The sequence below is a fragment of the Equus quagga genome, chromosome 13 (assembly GCF_021613505.1).
Source record: "Equus quagga isolate Etosha38 chromosome 13, UCLA_HA_Equagga_1.0, whole genome shotgun sequence".
Lineage (NCBI taxonomy): Eukaryota > Metazoa > Chordata > Mammalia > Perissodactyla > Equidae > Equus > Equus quagga.
The window spans coordinates 8,838,378-8,856,916 of NC_060279.1; the positions used below are offsets into that span (position 1 = coordinate 8,838,378).

The 18,539-nt window shown below is 38.5% G+C and overlaps 1 long non-coding RNA gene across 1 annotated transcript in view; it reads left to right on the top strand.

Moving 5' to 3' along the window:
- LOC124249339 (uncharacterized) overlaps positions 1 to 18,539 on the top strand; it is a 179,163-nt gene that overhangs the window by 127,120 nt on the left and 33,504 nt on the right. The window contains exon 2 of the long non-coding RNA XR_006891359.1: positions 5,402 to 5,510. This is a non-coding gene — a long non-coding RNA (uncharacterized LOC124249339). The remainder of the gene's footprint in view (positions 1 to 5,401; positions 5,511 to 18,539) is intronic.

The window sequence follows — 18,539 nt, forward strand, 5'->3', positions numbered from 1 at the left end:
GTTTATTCTTGCAGCCACTACCTTGTTCTGCACTCAGAGGTACACTCTTCGCCTAAGACATTGATCCAAGCACTGCCACCACCAAAATCAATTTTGGTCGTTTCTTTAGCATAGCTGAAGTAGCCTAGATTTTCCCAAAGGCAATTTACTAGAAACTAAAGAAAAATACTTTGCTATGTTGGGGATTACCTTGCGTATAGACAAGATGTGCCTGTTTATTTGTTTATTCATTAATTATTCAATTATCTATTAAGTGTCTCCTGTTTGTATTACACTTGGTACTGAGGATAAGGTCAGAGATTATAGCACATGGTCTGTGTTCTCAGATAGGTAGAATGTAGCAGTATATAAATTAGGTGTAGTGGTGGGACACATATGGGAGTGATTTTCTCTACTGGAAAAAGTTTGGAAGGTGTATAGAGATGAGAGTACTTGAGTCTGGGGAGTGTAAGCAGTTCAGGGTAGCTGGAGTAGTGATGTGAGGGAAGAGAGAGATGAGGAAGAGATTAGGAAGGTAGATGGGCCCAATCTTAGAGGATGTTAAGTGTAATACTAAAGAGTTTAGACTTTATCCTGCATGCAGTTAGGAGATTTTGAAGTTTTTTAAGCACTAAAGTTTATATTTTAGACCATTTTCTCTGGGAGGGAGACCATTTAGGAAGTTCAGGACAGAGAGAAGGTGAGGATCTAAGCTTAGGCGGTGAGATAAAGAGTGGAAATGGGGATTTCTGTAAGTAGGTGTTAAGAAGGATGAATCATTAGGTCTTAACGAACAATTGGATAGAGTGAGGCACGGAGTCAAGGATGACTTACATGTCTGTAATTTGACTAGATGGATGGGGGAAGAAAACAGTGTTGAAAGGAATGAGCAATTTCCAGTGGGAAGTGTTTTGACTACATCCTTTTCGAGATCAACGCTAGAGGTTAATTTTTGCCTGCAAAATAATCCTTTGTCACTGTTTCTCTGAACTGCATTAATGATTAATATCACCTAAAATTCATTGTGTGTATTTTGTGATTATGATTTTTAAAAACTAAACAAAACTATTTGCAGGGGGACAAATCCATCCCCACCACACCCTAGCACTTAGTGAAGATTTCTGAAGAATCGTTACAGAGCCCACATCCAGACAAAATGCTTTGAAAAATTCTATTCAAATTCTTTCCTATGAACGTTAGCTTAATAATATTGACTGTTTAACTCATTACTCCGGTAAAGACATCATAGCCAGCTTTATGCAAACATGGTGAAACATGCCAAAAATAGTCAGTCTTTCTGAGCTACCCATTAGGCAATTCTATGATCTCAGGACCATTGTTTCAATGAAGTAAATCAGGTCACCTGAAAGATTTTAGTCGTGTCTACCATGATTGAGTAGATTTGGCCTGTATAATTTGTCCCATAACTATTGATCTTAAATCACATAACTTGGATCTGATAAACAAGTGTACGTTATCTTTCTATCCATTTATGCCATTGCCCTTTATTAGGGAGGTAGAGGGTAATAGATAAATGATAAACTCCTTAGGAACTGGTTAGAGACATGAATAAAAATGAGAAAATGAAGCAGGTATGAAGTTCTTTGAGATTTCCACACAGTGAAACTAGGATAACAATGTTAATAATAGTGCTTACTCTATTCCAGGCGGTGTCCAGCACTGTGCACCTATGATCTCATTTAATCCTCACCATGATCCCTTGAGCTAAGCATTGTAACGTTAGCTCTACACATGAAGCTGCCAGGTTTAGAGAGGTTAAGTAACTTATCCAAGGAAACAGAGCTAGGAAATGGCAGCACTGGGATTTGACTAAAAGGTCAGTGGAAACCCTAAGAGTACAAAAACTGTGGACTTGAACCTAGGTATTTTTTCCAGGTTTCTAGTGATGATTACACCGGAAGCTAATCTTAAAGGAAGGAAGTTAAGCCCCAGAAAGCACAGCAGAGACAAAACACATAGAGACGAGACTTTTCACTTAGCACACTTTAAGAAGTACACACACACACACACGAAAATAGCATGATGGAGTTTCTCCTATAAAATCTAGCAACCCCAAATGCTGGCCACTTGTCATGCCTCAGCATGAAAGATGCTGGTCCTAATATACGAAAAGACAAGATGCTTTGGTACAATGGTCTTCAAAGATTTTGTTCACATAATCTCTAAAAGACTTTTGTAAAATGATCTAAACCTACATAGTTGCCTCTCACACTTTGAAAAGATTTTACCAGATAAAATTTTTCTTTGTAAGTTTAATTCCCACAGAATTTTATCCTAAGGTAATCTATTTTAGCCTTGAAAGTCTTTCATTGATTATCATTTTTTATAGCAAATATACGTATATAAATTGAAATTTCACCATTTTAAAATTTTCCTGGGTTGCATTACCATTCCATTTATTAGTATAGAATGGATCAAACATGAATATGTAACATGTGGAATGTAACATAATTGGATAAAATTTTAAACTTAAAAAACATAAATGGGAATGTTTTTCCTTTGTCTAATTATTTCAGATATCCTGTTCATGAATGAATATCTTCTTACTAGAATGAGATAAAGTTCACCAACTGTACTCATTTTTCATTTGTATGCATATAAGCCCTGAGAAGTCTTGTTCACGTGATTAAGTAGATGGGAGTGGGAATGGAGTGTTACAGAAATGTTACTCAATTCATCATCCTCCTTTTGTGTTAAATCCCAACACTCACATTAGAAGATTGAATAATAATTTATTTAGTGATCTGTTAACTGACAGATTTATTGAAATTTATAAACAAAAATAAATGTATTCAAATTTATTGAAATCAAACTGCTGAAAACCACCTGACTTGCAATGAATCTCCAACTAACGGTCATTTGTCTTCTCAGCACCAACATCAGTATTTTTAAGTGTCCCCTTTTTTGTCACCAAATAGGTTGTTACATTCTGGAGCAAGGAACCAGAACACCTTTAGGACAGGTGGGAGCTGGTCCTTTGTTTTGTAAAGTAGGATAATAGTTACTGTGAAGAGGCAGGTGGGGAAGAAAAACCTATGCTTTATCTCACGCATCTTCTCAGGCATTTTCTGGAAGCTGCGGATCCAAAAATTTAGTCCCTTAAAGCCATCTGTGTCTGCACATGCCTCAGAAAGCCTTCACATTCCGCCGGGATACACACAACACTTTAAACACCACTGCTTTAGTGCCCTTGCTTGTATTCAGGGAAATCACAGCATTTTTGGTCATCTGGGTTTTCTTTATTCCTAAATGATAGTTAAATGCCTAATTAATGTAGCTCAAAGGGCACCAGAATGTTTTTCTGGATTGCAAATTTCTTCCAAAGTAGTAGTTACTGTTACTCATCCAAACGAAGACCTCTAAAGTGTCTAACTGGTAGTATTGACTGAAAGGAGTAATAGCTCACGTTTACTGAGCATGTATTATGTGCCAGATAGTTTTTAAAGAATTTTACACTGCCTATTCATTCACAACCCTATGAAGGAAATATTATAAACACTATTTTACAGATAAGAAAACTGGGGCTCAGAAGGGGTGAAGAATTTATCCATGGTTTCACTAGTGGGTGGGAGAGCTGGCTTTCAAACTTAGGCATTTTGACTCTGAACACTAGTATGCTTAACCACTAGGTGAACAAGCTATCAGTATTATTCCTATCTTAACACAACTAGATTTCTTGGATTAGTTTTCCAGATATATTTTGGGGCCCTGAAAGTAAGAAGCACAGGAAGGTGTGAGTTGGGAGTTTTTTGTTTGTTTTTTGGAGGGGACGGTGGGTAATGCTGTAGAACGCAAGTCTGAGTGGGCTCTTATAGCAAGGGCCATGGACAACTGAAAATACAACCACTGAAGGCACTGAATCTCAGGAAGGGAAGACCGAGGCCCAGAAACAGGGAAGGCAGACTTCAAAGAGGAAAAAGATATGACTTTTTCATAATGGCTCTCTGCTCAGTCCCTCCAGGGATTTGATGGGCAAAGCAGAGAATTGGTCCATTTGGTCAGTGATAGATCTTGAATATCCTGTGCATCGAGGTGTATACGGAAGACCTAGAGGAAGATGTATAATACCAGCCACTTCCTTCGTTGGACATATGTTTATTGATTGCATCCTGTGTGGATAGACAGTGGCGTGCTAAAGATGTGCAAAAATGATCAGGATTATAAATGCCTTAGATCTTGAAGTGCGATAATCACAGTATGTTCCTGCATCAGGAATGTTGCAGCCTTAGTTTCACACTATTTTCCATTCTACTTGCCAATAGCAGGTGTAAAGTAAGGCAGGAAAGACCTAGATAGATTAGATTATCTAATAATTTGGGATGAATACTGAAAACCATAAACCTTAGTGAATGTCTCAGAAGTCAGAAAGTCAGTACTTGTTAGAACAGGAGAGGAAGGGAATTCCCAAGATCTTGGCGGAAAATACATTTGGCCATTGAAAGCCACAATTCTGGTGTTTGCAGCATTACATTCCACCCTGTATTAAAGCGGGGATATTGTTTAGAAGGAAAAAAAAAGATAAGTAGGATAATTAGCACCCAAACCAGGGAGACTTGTGAGTTAGCATCTGCAATTGTACCTGGAAAGAAGCAAGAGGTGCAAGAAACTGCTCTCAGGTTCAACTGCCATTTGCTCCTGGAAATCTCTTTCTGAGCCAGAACCTTGTAAGAGGGTCTGCTGATAAAGAACCATCAAACAAAGTCATACCTCTGGAGCCTACATCTTAGGAAGGACACTGATCAATTGGAGCAGGTACAAAGGAAAACAACCAGAATGATCAGGGACTTGGAAACAATTCATAAAGGAAACAACTGAAGACAATGCGAAAGCTTAGCCTCTAAAGAGAAAAAAGGAAGAAATGACATGACTCCATATTTGAAGGAATGCCATGTGGTAAAGGGAACAGACACATTTTGTGTTGGTCTGTAAGGCAGATGCACAGCGGAAGTTTTAGAAAGGTAGATTTAAGCACATGATTGGAAAGAATTACCCAATAATTCAGATTTTTCAATTGCGGAATGGGTTTTCTTATGAAGTAATGGGCTGGAAATGATCAAGAAAAAGCTGTCACGGATGTTACAGGGGGTGAGGCATCTGCTTTGGGTGCAGATTTGGCCTGGGTGACTCATACAGTTCTATCTCTTGAGTTCTCGAAACTTTTCCCTCAAACCACTCAACTCTGACACAGATTTTTAAAATGAAAATTGCCCTTGGAAATTCTCTTCATTTTCTTCCTTTACTTTAAGGATATTCCCGCTTGTAAGCCAAGCAAATCCACCTGCTTGTTGAGTTACGTTTATTTATTAGAGAATATAAATGTGGTTTGCAAAACAGCCTTCCATGAAGACATTTTTTGGTAGGGTGGTCTGAACTTGAATTGTGCTCTCATGCTACATTCCAGGTCCCCAAGGCTTCACTGTGGATGAAAGGAAGAAGTCAATGCCTTTGCTCAAAGAGAAAAAATGTTTTTCTGTTTGATGGTTGATGAGCATTCCTGCCTTGAGAAAAAGGTATGACTAAATAAACTTTTAATACCCCTTCGCACTCCAATATTCTTTATTGAAAATATGCCTAGACTTCCCCTAACTGATGCAGATTTTGTAACATGATACTACCTAATGATTTTGGTTACTTTTCTAGAGTATTATAAATGATTGATTAGCCTTTTTTTTAAAGAAATTTACGTACTACTATTCTTCATAATATTCTATATGAGATATGCATTTATTCACTTATATATTTAGACAATATTTATTATTCTATTATGTCTTGGAATACAGGAGTGAACAAGGCAGAAAATCCCTATTTTCATGGAACTTAGATTCAAACTGAAAGAAGTCAGGGAAGAAAAAAGTACTTAACAACACACAAAGAGTGAGTGGATGGATAGATAGATAGATGGATAGAAAGACAGACAAACTTGCTCAGCTAGTTGAAAGTGCTGCCTGAAAGGGAGTAATGCAGTGATGGTGCAGGGATTGCTAATGTAGGGTAGTTGCTCATGTTTCCTCGAGAAGGTAATATTTGACTTGAGACTTGAACGACCAAAAGAGGGGCCAGCCATGTGAAAATAAGAAGACCCCTCTGAGTAAGAGAACAATGGGTGCAAAGGCCCCACGGTGAGAAGCAGACTGACTTGTGCAAGACAAGCAGCACTGTGAGGACCAGAGCCCACTGAGCTCAGAAGCGGAAAACAGTGGTGGTGGAGGTAGGAAAGCACATGGGGCCAAATCATGAAGACACTTGCAGGCTACAGAAAGAAATTTAGATTTTATCTCAAGTGCGTTGGAAGCCATTGGGTAGTTTTAAGGAAGTAAGTAATACAATAAGATGTTCTTTTGGAAAGAAACTTGAGATTTCTGCGTAGCAAGTAGATTGGAAGGAGGCAAGTGAGAGCCAGGAGAAGGGTTAGTAGGCCACTGCAGGACACAGACATGTAAAAATAAAAATAAATCAAAATACCCTAATGGGCATGTTAGGGCAGTTGTTAGCAAGATCTACTGTAATACTGTACTCATAGAACAAATAAATATTTGTGGTGCATTAAGTGTCTGGGACTGAAGCCAAGCTCCTTGTCCTTTTCATGAATGATGCTCTTATTTGGCTCCGGGTAATGAAATTACACTATGTACACATTCATATTTTGGAAGACTCAAGAGAGATAGTTGCTGCCTTGTGAGAGGAGTAATGTTCCAAATAGAGACATATGTACCCCAACAGGTGGCTATTCAACAGAAAGAAAATCTGTGGACACAGAGGAGACAGAAGGGGTCGGTGGGAATCAGCAGAAAGAGACTCAAGGGCTATGATCCCTGAAGTCCCCTGCTACTAACACTTCCTATGTTGCTATAGTTATTTGACCTAAAGGTGGCTTCTGTGTTCCAACTCAACATCACCTCCAGGTCCTCTGCACCCCTTCTAAAGGTTCTGTGCTCTCTGATTGGCTCTGAGTTACACAGCAGAAGCATAAACTGCTATCTCATGGATGTCTTGAGCAGTGGTTTTCAAGCTTTAACATGCACCCAAATCACCTGGAGGACTTGTTAAAACACAGATTGCTGGACTCCATCCCAGAATTCCTGATTCAGTCCAGGGGGCTCAAGAATCTGCATTTCTATGTGTTCCCAGGCGATGCTGATTTCCAGGTCTGGGAACCATGCTTAGAGAATCACTGACTTGTAGAAATAGAGTCACAGATGTGTGAGGAGAGGAGATGGTAGTCATTAAAGCAAACTCCTGCTCACCTTCAGATCCTTGAGTGAGTCTGTATCTGAAAGGGGAAGTTCGACGTAAGAAACTTTGCTCCTAAATGGAGATAATTACCAGGCCTCCCACATGGAGTACTTGGAAGGGAAAGATTGCTTTGTGTATGTCCCCTGGCACTGGAGCATCCAGATGGTCAGTAATAGGTGGGAGAAAAGCACAGTTACAAAGGAGACAGAATCAATGATAAATTCAGAGGTCCAGGAATGGTTATTCTGGGCCATCATCATCATCATTGAGTGAACAAGCAAAGGATCCACAGCAAGAATTGCTCAATTTCTAGAAGTGGAGTTCTCAAATGTTGGTTGTGCCTAAGAGTCTCCTGGGATGCTTCTAACAAAGGCAGATTCCCTGTTTGGATGTACAGTCCTGGAATCTGCATTTCTGAAAGACTCTCTCCCCCACCAATTTTGATACACTTTGAAAAACATTGCCTTGGATAACATTTACTTCTGGACTTAGTCATTGAACATGTTGAAAATCATAATGTCTACAATGTGGAAACATAGAGTTAAAATTTATGCTGGAAATGACTCGTTTATACAGCAGAGGACAAAGGTATGAATGGGAAGAAAAGAAGAAAGGAGAAACACACTGAAATCAACAGAAGAGTAATTTTAAGGTAGCTGGAGAACGTGCGCTTTCTGAGACCCACAGATTACCATGCCGTGAAGCTTCAAATCTCACGTCTCTGTCCAACATGTCTCAGCAACGCATCAGATGTATTGCTCTGCTATGGAAAAACTAGATGATTTAGACTGCTCTTGATTTTTTTTAAATGAGATTCGCAAACCATAAAAATAAGTTTTAATTGGCACAATTAAATAGTGTTTAGTATATTCTCAAAGCTGTGTAAATATCAGTGCAATAATTCCAGAATATTTTTATCACCCACTAAAGAACCCTCTTACACATTAGCAATCATTCCCATCCTCTGTTCACCCTAATTCCTGGAAACAACAAATTGTGGGGATGTTATATAATTAGGAGTGTACAATGTGTGGCCTTTTGTAACTGGCTTCTCTCATTTAGCATGGTGTTTTCAAAGATCATCCGTGTTGTAGCATTTATCAGTCCTCCATTTCTTTTTATGGCTAAGTAATATTTCATTGTATGGATAGACCACATTTTATTTATTCATTCATCAGTTGATGGCCATTTGGATTATTTCCACTTTTGGCTATTATGAATAATGCTACTTAGAATATTTGTACACACATTTTTGTGAGGATATTTGTTTTCATTTCTCTTGGGTATATACTAGAAGTGGAATTGCAGGGTCATATCATCACTCTATGTATATCTTTTGAGGAACTGACTATTTTCCAAGGTAGCTTCACCATTTTACACTCCATCAACAATGTGTCAGAGTTCCACTTTCTCCATATCCTTTCAAACACTTGCTATTTTCTGTCTTTCTGATTATAGCCAACCTAGCAGATGTCAAGTGGCAGCTAATTGTGGTTTTGACTTGCATTTCTCTAATGAGAAATGATGTTGAGCTTTTTGGCCATTTGTGTATCTTCTTTAGAGAAATGTCTGTTCAAATCTTTTGTCTATTTTTAAATTGGGTTATTTTTTTATTGTTGAATTATGTGTTCTTTACATGTTCTGGCTACAGGTCCCTTATCATATATGACTTGCAAATATTTCTCTCATTCTGTGGATTGTACTTTCAAGTTTTTGATGGCAATATTTTAAGCATGAAGTCTTTTAATTTTGATGTAGTTTATTTTCTCTCTTTATTCCTTTGTCACTTATGATTTTGATGTTATATCTAAGAAACTATTTCCTAACCCAAAGTTATGAAGATTTACTCCTATTTTTCTTCTAAGAATTTTGTTGTTTTAGCTCTTACATGTGAGTCTGTGATCCACTTTGAGTTAATTTTAGTGTATAGTGTGAGTTAGAGGTCCAGCGTCATGCTTTTGCATGTGAATATCCAGTTTCCAAGCACCATTTGTTGGAAGGACTATTATCTCCTCACTCAATTGTCATGGTGCACTTGGTGAAAATCAATTGACCATAAGCGTATAGAATTATATCTGGGTCCTTTGCATTTCCATACAAATTTTAAGATCAGCTTGTCAATTTAAGTGAAAAGATGCCGCTGAGAGGTTGGTCCTGTGACCTAGTGGTTAAGTTTGGCACACTCTGCTTCAGCAGCCGGGGTTCAGTTTCTGGGTTCAGACCTACACCACTCACCAGCAGCCATGCTGTGGCGATGACCCACATACAAAATAGAGGAACATTGGAACAATGTTAGCTCAGGGTGAATCTTCCTCAAGCAAAAAGGGGAAATTGGCAACAGATGTCAGCTCGGGGCAAATCTTCTTCAACAACAACAAAAAAAAAAAGCAGCTGGAAGTTTAATAATACTTCTCTTTTCCTCGGCTTTCACATGCCCTTGATACTTTTAAAATGATTTTTTGTAATATATCCCACTTTTCCTAATTGTTATGATGGAGGTTTTGTCTTTCCTTGATCTACCACATTATTCTCAGAAGCAAAAGTTCTCAGTTCATTTTTGAGACAGTATTTGTTTGTCTCATGTGCAATAATCCATGGTCTAGGAGAGTTTGCATTTAAAATATAAATATGCCCTATATTTAAGTCATGTGTCTTTATACTGGCTATGAAAAATGTGTCTCTTCTACATTTGCTTTTTGTAGGCGAGACTTTTCTTTTACTGCTTTTTCCTGAGAGATATAGACATAACTGACACCCCCTCTCCTCACTTAAAGACATATGGTTTAATCTTTTCTCATTTTTTTGTGTTCCTTGGGCAGTGAAATCCATATCCTTTTGGCTATTCAAGAATAATTTTTTTTTTCTCAGTAGAAGAAAGAAGCTAAAGAAAATTAATTTTTGCAAGGGGAGCAGTTGCTGGTTTCAAGCTTTGAATGTCATTTTCATTCTGAGAGTAAGATTTCTCCAGCCCTAGGTTTTCTTCCATTCTTTCCCCCATGAGAGAGTCACAACTCAGCAGGCAGCTTTGCATGATGCGATTTCATGTGGAGGTGCACAGTGCGCTAAGTATCAGTGAGTCCTTTCATCCATCTGATCACCCTCAAACATATTTTTAAGTAGGATAAATTCTGGGAAACTCCACAGAAGGAACAATCTCCCAATTAATTTCTACTGTTCTTTTTATTTGAGCTTCACTTTTGAGTTCAAGTATTTACCCCACAATTTCTCTAATAATGTGAAGTATCAAATACAGATAATATATTTAATCAGTGGGCTTGTTAATTTATTAAATTATCTTCAAATTGATTCACTTATTCACTCACAGACACATGCATGCTTTCTTTCAACAAATATTTATTGAGCTCCAGACACTGAGCTAGATACTTGTGACTCAAAGATGAATAAAATGTAGATCATGCCTATAAGGAGTTCAGAATTTAGTGGCAGTGGGTAGGACTAGACATAAAAATATGCAATTTTAAAATAACATAGTGAAGTCAACGATAGCACAAGATGTTGTGGATCACTGATGAGAGGCAGGAGTACTAAGGAGAAAAATTGAACCACGAGGCAACAGGACATAGAAAGGTAAGTTTTGATGGAGGAGAAGGAAAGGGAACAGAAGCAAGGGAGAAAGGGGCAGAATGACTTTAAAGGTAGAACTTAAAGGAAAGCAGATTATGTTATCATTGGATGCCTGGTGAAGGATAGGTAACGGAAAAAGGGAGAATCACTCATTATTTTGTCTTATTATTTTGTCACCTACTTCATAAAGTTGTCCTAGACCTATGGTCAGAAACCCTGGTCAGGTTTCTCTTTTTTTGACCAAATCTTTCCCAACACAGTTACAAACTCTCTGATGCAGGGCATTCTTTATCTGTAGCAATGCTTAGCTTGTGATTGGCAATCAATTATTATATTCAAATAAAAGGAAAAAGAAAGGACACCTCTTTTTGCTGAAGCATTCCGATCTTACATTATTCTCCTCAGTGAGTATTATTTTCTTTCTGCCACTAGAGGGAAATGTCAACATTTTAAAAATTTCCTATAACAAGAGGAAATCTTCCTCGAGAAAAGGCCCTGCTCCCATCTAGCTAGAGCCTATTTCTTATGAAGAACATTCAGCATGAATCACATTTTCACACTTCTTCCCACTTGTCTCCTGAAAAAATAAAACATCTTATTAATATGCAAAATATCATAAAATAACATAGCTCTGTTTTGACAGTTCTCAATATTTTTCTCTTTAGTCTTTAGAAACCAAATCCTATTATGGCTGTACTCAAACACACACACACACATGCAGACACACACTCATGCATGCACACATACCCCACATTATAGGCTAGCAAGAAGCTATTTCCTCCTTTTGTGCTTTATGCTCTTTTCAAATACAAGACTGGGAAATCTGAGGAGAATGGACATTTTATTTCTCAGGTATTCATACTTAAAATGAACAGATTTTAAAATACATCAAACTAAGTTTTGAGAATGTATAAGTCAGGGTTCTCTAAAGAAACAGAACTAATAGGAGATGTGTGTGTGTACGTGTGTTTGCACGTGTGTATAAAATAAAGAATAGGCTCATGTAATTATGCAGGCTGAGAAGTCCCAAGAACTGCAATCAACAAGCTGGTGACCCAAGAAAGTCAACGGTTTAAGTTTCAGTCCAAAAGCTGGCAGACTCAAGACCCAAGAAGAACGATGTTTTGGTTGGAGTCCGAAGGGTAGAAAAGACTGATGTCCCAGCTCAAAGTAATCAGGCAGGAGGAGGTCCTCCAGTCATGGGAGAGTCAGCCTTTTTGTTGTATTCAAGCCTTCAACAGATTGGATGAGAGACATTCCCAAGAGGGAGGACAATCTACTTTACTTAGTCTGCCAATAAATGTGAATCTCATCCAAAAACATTTTCACAGAGACACCCAGAATAATGTTAGACCAATTATCTGGTCACCCATGGCCCAGTCAAGTTGATACATAAAATTAACCATCATGAAGAGTTTAATTCCTTAAGAATTATCCTGTGCTGTCCTGGGGCAGTATTTGCAGGGATGATAGAAAGAGAAATGATCTTTCTCAAGCAAAGGGATGCCTACTGTTTGAAATTGAGTTCTGTCATCTGGACCCTTTCCCCAATCTTAGCATCATTAGGCCTTCTGTAGGCAACAGTAGCCTTTCCTCTTTCAGTATAGTGGTGATTGTCTTGGAAGCAAACTGCGGAAGACGTCTCCCCACTTTGTTAGATCTGTTGTGTATTAAGAGGAACATCTGGTCACCTTATATATAATACCAGGTAATATTAAATAAACCATAAATTAAGCAATGAGGAACTGTCATCTTAGTAGAAAACAGGAATCCGAATGGAGCTAGACAAAAAAGAAGATCATATTGATGGTAAGTCAACATTACACTAGAGACCTGAAGGAAGGGAAATGCAAGAAATGTCAACATGTTCACTTTTTTCCTACCATCAGTGAACACTTACTCTTTGCTATAGACACTGGTCTAATTTTACATGCATTATTTTAACTTCAACAACCACCACATGAAATAAGTGCTACAGTTAACCCTTGAGGACTGAGTCTCAGCTATATTAAGGAAACCTAGGTCGAAGTTTCCACAGCTAGTAATTTGGAGACCTGAGACTGAGCTCAATTTCACTAACTCGAATAGCTATCTTCTTATCTCTATGGTATATTGATATTGCCTTCTACTTACAAAGAAAGTTTCTGAACCTAAATCAAAGGGATCTCTACTGTACTGCCAAAGTGCTCCCAACAGAATCCCTTTGGAGAGGCACTATTTTTACTCCAATAGACAGAGGTAGAGGATGGGGAGGTAAGGCCAATATTTCCAGTGTTGTTCCATCCTATAACTTTCTTGTCAAACTCTTACTCTTTGCCTATGATATGGTCAAAACAATTAGTTACTTGAGTTCTGGGCCTCCATTATCTAATCCTTAGACAGGCTTAACGACTACCAGTAACAGGATTGCTGTTAGGTGCAAATGAGAAAATTAATGCAAAATTTTAATACAATTCCTTTCTTTACTGTCCCATATGCCCCCGAATATATACTCCTTCAGACAAGCTACATTAGACGACCTCCAAGTAGGTTGTATAGAGTTTCTATGCTACCCAATCAAAACTCAGATTTCTGAGAGTCTAAGTAAAGTTCCAAGGGCTCTCCATTGAGGTTCAGATGCTTACCAGGAGAGGACCAGGACACTAGAAATTGGGATAGAATCCTACTAGTCTCTTAAAACACTGTTTTGTCCTTCCCTGCCTATATTACCTACTATTGGTTGGTCTCTCACAACTACAAGGTCCTTCATTTTACAATTTGGTGGTGATTTTTTAAGGACCTAGATCTCAAGATGAAAATTCCCAAGTTTGAAGGTGTCATCATTTCCTATTATTTCTGGTTTAATTTTATAGTGCCTTGAATCTTCACATGAAAAATTAAATTAATCTTGTCTAAAAACGGAATCTTTGAAAACTTTATGGCAACCTGCCCCATTTCTAATATCTGAAAACACCTTAGTTTATTGCAACAACATTGGAATCCATAGCTTGGGAGGCTCAACCAAACAAGGTCTCTCACATTTCTGCATGGTGACATGATGCTTAACTTTTAGTAGGCAAGAAAAATACATGTCAGCAATGAATTATTAACTAGACTCTTAGTCATAGGCTACAAATGATGTTCTGGATGATGCAAAAATTTATAGAATCAGCTTTTCTTTAACTAATGATTAAAGGAACTTCTCATTATTTTGACCTTTATGGGAATATTTCCCTCTGTCTCACTCTCTGTGTTTTCCTTATTTCATCTAGAAGTGAGAACTGGACTTTTTAGTAGGTTATTTCTTCTAGGAACCTATGAGGAAATCTGTATTTGGTGGGATGGGCATAGTATTATATGTTTGACTTGAATGGGGTTGCTGTATCTTGATCTGAGGGTATATCTGGCAAGTCCACAGCAGAATGAATTTATAATGGGAGGGTGCAAGTCGCGGGGTCTCCTTGAACAGGACCCAGACACAAACGTGTTAGGCTGGACAGAGTCCTTCCTTCTTCAAATGACATCACAGTATTTGAACCCCCCTAGTCCTTACAGTGGGAACCAGATGGGTTTACTAAGGTGATTAAGTGTCTTAGGTCAGGTTCTCCAGAAATGGACCCTGAGGTAGATTTTTATGAAGGGAATTTATTGAAGAAGTGCTCTCAGGAGAAGGGAAGTGAAGGAAGTGGGATAGGGCAGGTGAAAAAAGTAAGGATATGATGTCAGCTGAGACTAACTTCAGCTTGTGTCCTATAAGGAGTTCTGGGGCATGAATTACACCACAGTTAGTCCCACTTTGAGGCAAAGGAGCCAGTACTGTATATTCCCTATCTATCAGTCATTGATGACTGAGCACCTGAAGGGACGTGGCCTCTCTCAGAGGGCAGTTCTCTGGAGAAGGGGCAGCTGGGAGCCCTTAGTGGGGATGCCTAATGCTGTCGGGGGATGGGTGCACCCACTCACTAAAGGGGATCTGGGCAGGGTAGCAACGGCATCCACTATAGTAATAAATGTCTTTCTCTTTCCATCCCATTTTAAGAATTAAAAAGAAAAAAAAGCAGACCAGTTCCCTTGATACTTTGAATGAACTGTTTTCTAAGTGATCAGTCACAGAAAGCCTTTGCTCTCAATTGCAGTTGGAATTTTTTGGTTTGCTAGTAATTTGTGGTGGCGTACACTTAAGAATTCCCAAAGCTTTAATTTAGGCTGATTTCCACCAAACCACAGTAAGAATTAGTTATATGCCAAAAATGTTTTCCTTGTTCACTCTCCACTCCTGCCAAGACAAGTTTTCCCATGTAATATTCAACTTTGACTTAGACAAGTCTGCACTTTTCACTTATGACCATTCATTTCTCGCCCATTTGAGCAGCATATTATTCTCATAAAAGCTTGGTTCAGAGAGGCCAGGAGATAATGCACATGTGGAACTGGCCTGGATTGAGATGCTAACCAGCAGCAACAGATACTCAGAGAATGATCAGCTGTGTAGTCAGCTGCCCATCTAAGAAGAGGCTATCACTAAGCTTTAGTCCAATGTTGCCAAGAAAGAATGCAAAGCAGGGATGCCAATTTATTCAGTTTTTCAAGAGTAGATGGAAATTTGGGTTTTCTATATAAATAACCCAATTTTAAAATGTTGGAATAAATTCAAATTTAAAATACTGTGTAGGCCTACTCTGTAGAGGCCAACACCATTGCAAGTCACTGGTTTTCCTTTGGAGGTCTGTATGCCTGCACCTTGCTACTAGACTTTAAGCTCCTAGAATGGAAACCATTTATCTTATGTATCATTGTGCACATGCACTAAAGGGAGCTTTGCATTTAATACACACTCAAATATTTACTAAGTTGAAAAATTGTGGAGGCTATCAGCATTAGTAATTTACCAACATTTAGGAAGATATACAATTGATCTAAGATCACTGTGCTAGGGTGGAGATAGAGGGATAAAAGACAGCATTCTCACCCTCCAGCAGTTCACAGTGTACTTGACTAGATAAACGAGCGTGGAGAAGATAGTGACAGTTTATGGGGCTTGAAAACTTTTTAAAAAGTGAACAATTTCAAGATCCATGAGAGAGGCAAACACAGTGGAGGGGCACCTAATTAATCAGGGTAAATTCACCAGAGGAGATAAGAGCAGAATGGAGTTTTGAATGAGAAGTTGTAGTTAGCCTGTCACTGAGCATGGTGGAAGAAAAGAAGGGCTTTACAAACAGAAGAAACAGCATACAGAAAGCCATGAGATTAATTGAACAATGATAGTTCAAGGAGATGCACATTTACTGGTACCTAGGGTGAAGAATGAAACATGAAGAGATGAGACATCAGAGGTGAATCAGCAGCCAGTTTGGTTGAGAAGTGGAGCTGGTATGTCAAGCTAGAAAACTTGGCTTATAGCATGAGAGTAATGAGAAGCCACTGAAAAATCACAAAAGCAAGAAGATAAGCACATTTTGAGAAAGGCACATGAGTAACTGCATGTGGTCTCAGCCTCACACTCAACTAGGACCTGGCAAATAGTAATGCCTCCTGACCTCCTACATGACTGGGCCCCTGAAGATGACATGTCTGTCTTTGCATCACCAGGCACTTCCAGTCAGTGAGGGCCCATGACATGGTTTGTGACGTCATTCGAGTACCCTCGGTGAACAAAGAGCACTCCTCACACCTCAGTTTCCTAGAGCGTGGTATAGCATCTCACGCAGTCCACCTCAGTGAGATGATCTTGTGGTTATTGCAAGCAGGGAGCAGGAAAAGGACTATTGTGAAGTTTTTCAGAAGCAACATCTCTGGAAACTTTGACATCCTTGGGGATGGCTAGGAGACCATGGCAGTGAACTGAATAGCTGGGGAATTAAGCTAAAAGCAAACCACTCCTCACTATCTTACACCATATGCAAAAAACCAAATCAAAATGGATTGAAGACTTGAGTGTAAGACCTAAAACCACAAAACTCCCTGAAGAAAACATAGGGGGTAAGCCCCTTGACATCAGTTTTGGCAATGATTTTTTGGGGGGATTTGACATCAAAAGAAAATGCAACAAAAGCAAAAATAAACAAGTGAAATTACATCAAACGTAAAAGCTTCTGTACAGCTAAGGACACTACTAACAAAATGAAAAGGCAAACTGTGAAATGGGAGAAAACATTTGCAAATCATATATATGATAAGGGGTTAATATCCAAAATATTTAAAGAACTCATACAACTCAATAGAAAAAAACCCCAAGCAATCTGATTTAAAAATTGGCAGAAGGGGCCGGCCTGGTGGCGTAGTGGTTAAGTTCACTTTGGCGGCCTGGGGTTTACTGGTTTGGATCCGGGGTGCAGTCCTACACACACTGTGGTAGGCATCCCACATATAAAGTAGAAGAAGATGGGCACAGATGTTAGCTCAGGTCCAATCTTCCTCAAAAAAAAAAAAAATGGCAGAAGACATTTTTCCAAAGTAGTCTATTTTCAGTAGACATTTTTCCAAAAAGGATATACAAATGGCCAATAGACACATGAAAAGGTGCTCAACATCGCCAATCATCAGGGAAATGCAAATCAAAACCACAATGAGATATCACCTCACAGCTGGTTAGAATGGCTATTATCAAAAAGACAAGAAATAACAAATGATGGTGAGGATGTGGAGAAAAAGGAACCCTTTTGCATTGTTGGTAGAAATGTAAATTTGTGAAGCCAAAATTGTTTGTTATAGAAAACAATAAGAAATTGCCTCAAAAAATTAAAAATAGAGCTACCATATGATCAACAATTCTATTTCTGGGTATTTATCTGAAGAGAACGAAATCACTGTCTCAAAAAGTTATGTGCACCCCTATGTTCGTTGCGGCATTATTTATAATAGCCAAGACATGGAAACAACCTAATATATCAACAGAATATTATTCAGTCATAAAAAGAAGAAAATCCTGCCATTTGCGACAACATGGATGGACCTTGAGGGTATTAGGCTAAGTGAAGTAAGTCAGACAGCGAAAGACAAATACCATATATCTCACTTATGTGTGGAATCTAAAAAAGAAAAACCCAAAACTCCTGAATGCATAGATACAGAGAATAGATAGGTGGCTGCCAGAGGCAAAGTGTCGGGGGTGGGGGAAATGAGTGAAGATGGTCAAAAGGTACAAACTTTCAGTTATAATATAAATAAGTCCTGGAGAAGTAATGTACAGCATACTGACTATAGTTAACAATGCTGTATTGTCTATTTAAGAGTTGCTAAGACAGTAGATCTTAAAAGTTCTCATCCTAAGGAAAAGAAAATCTAACTATGTGTCATGACGTTAACGAAACTTACTGTGTGAAAGCAATTTTTTTTTTAAATGAGCTGTTATTAAAGGACTGGCAAGTTAGAATCTTCATGTCTGGTTTATGTTAAAGTCCTGAACTATCTCACAATACCAGTCTTGTTGTAGTGTTTTAATTCATTGCCTGCCATGTTTCGAAAACCGCTTCAGCTATAGAGCTTAGTGTTCTTGTAGCAGCTAGAGAGCACATCCTCAGTAAGAGGCGCACTGACACAATTCATTTGTTGTATGCACACGTTGAAACAAATAAAAACGTGTCAACAAAAATCTCTGGAATATAAGAATTTAGCTAGGAAAGCGTTATTGCTTGTACAGTTTGCAAACTGGGGAGATGTAGTCTTTGGCAGCAAACTGAAAGTGTGCTCTGGGAGAACAAAGGAAGGGGGTGTCTTTTGTAGAAAAAGTTCCTGCCCAA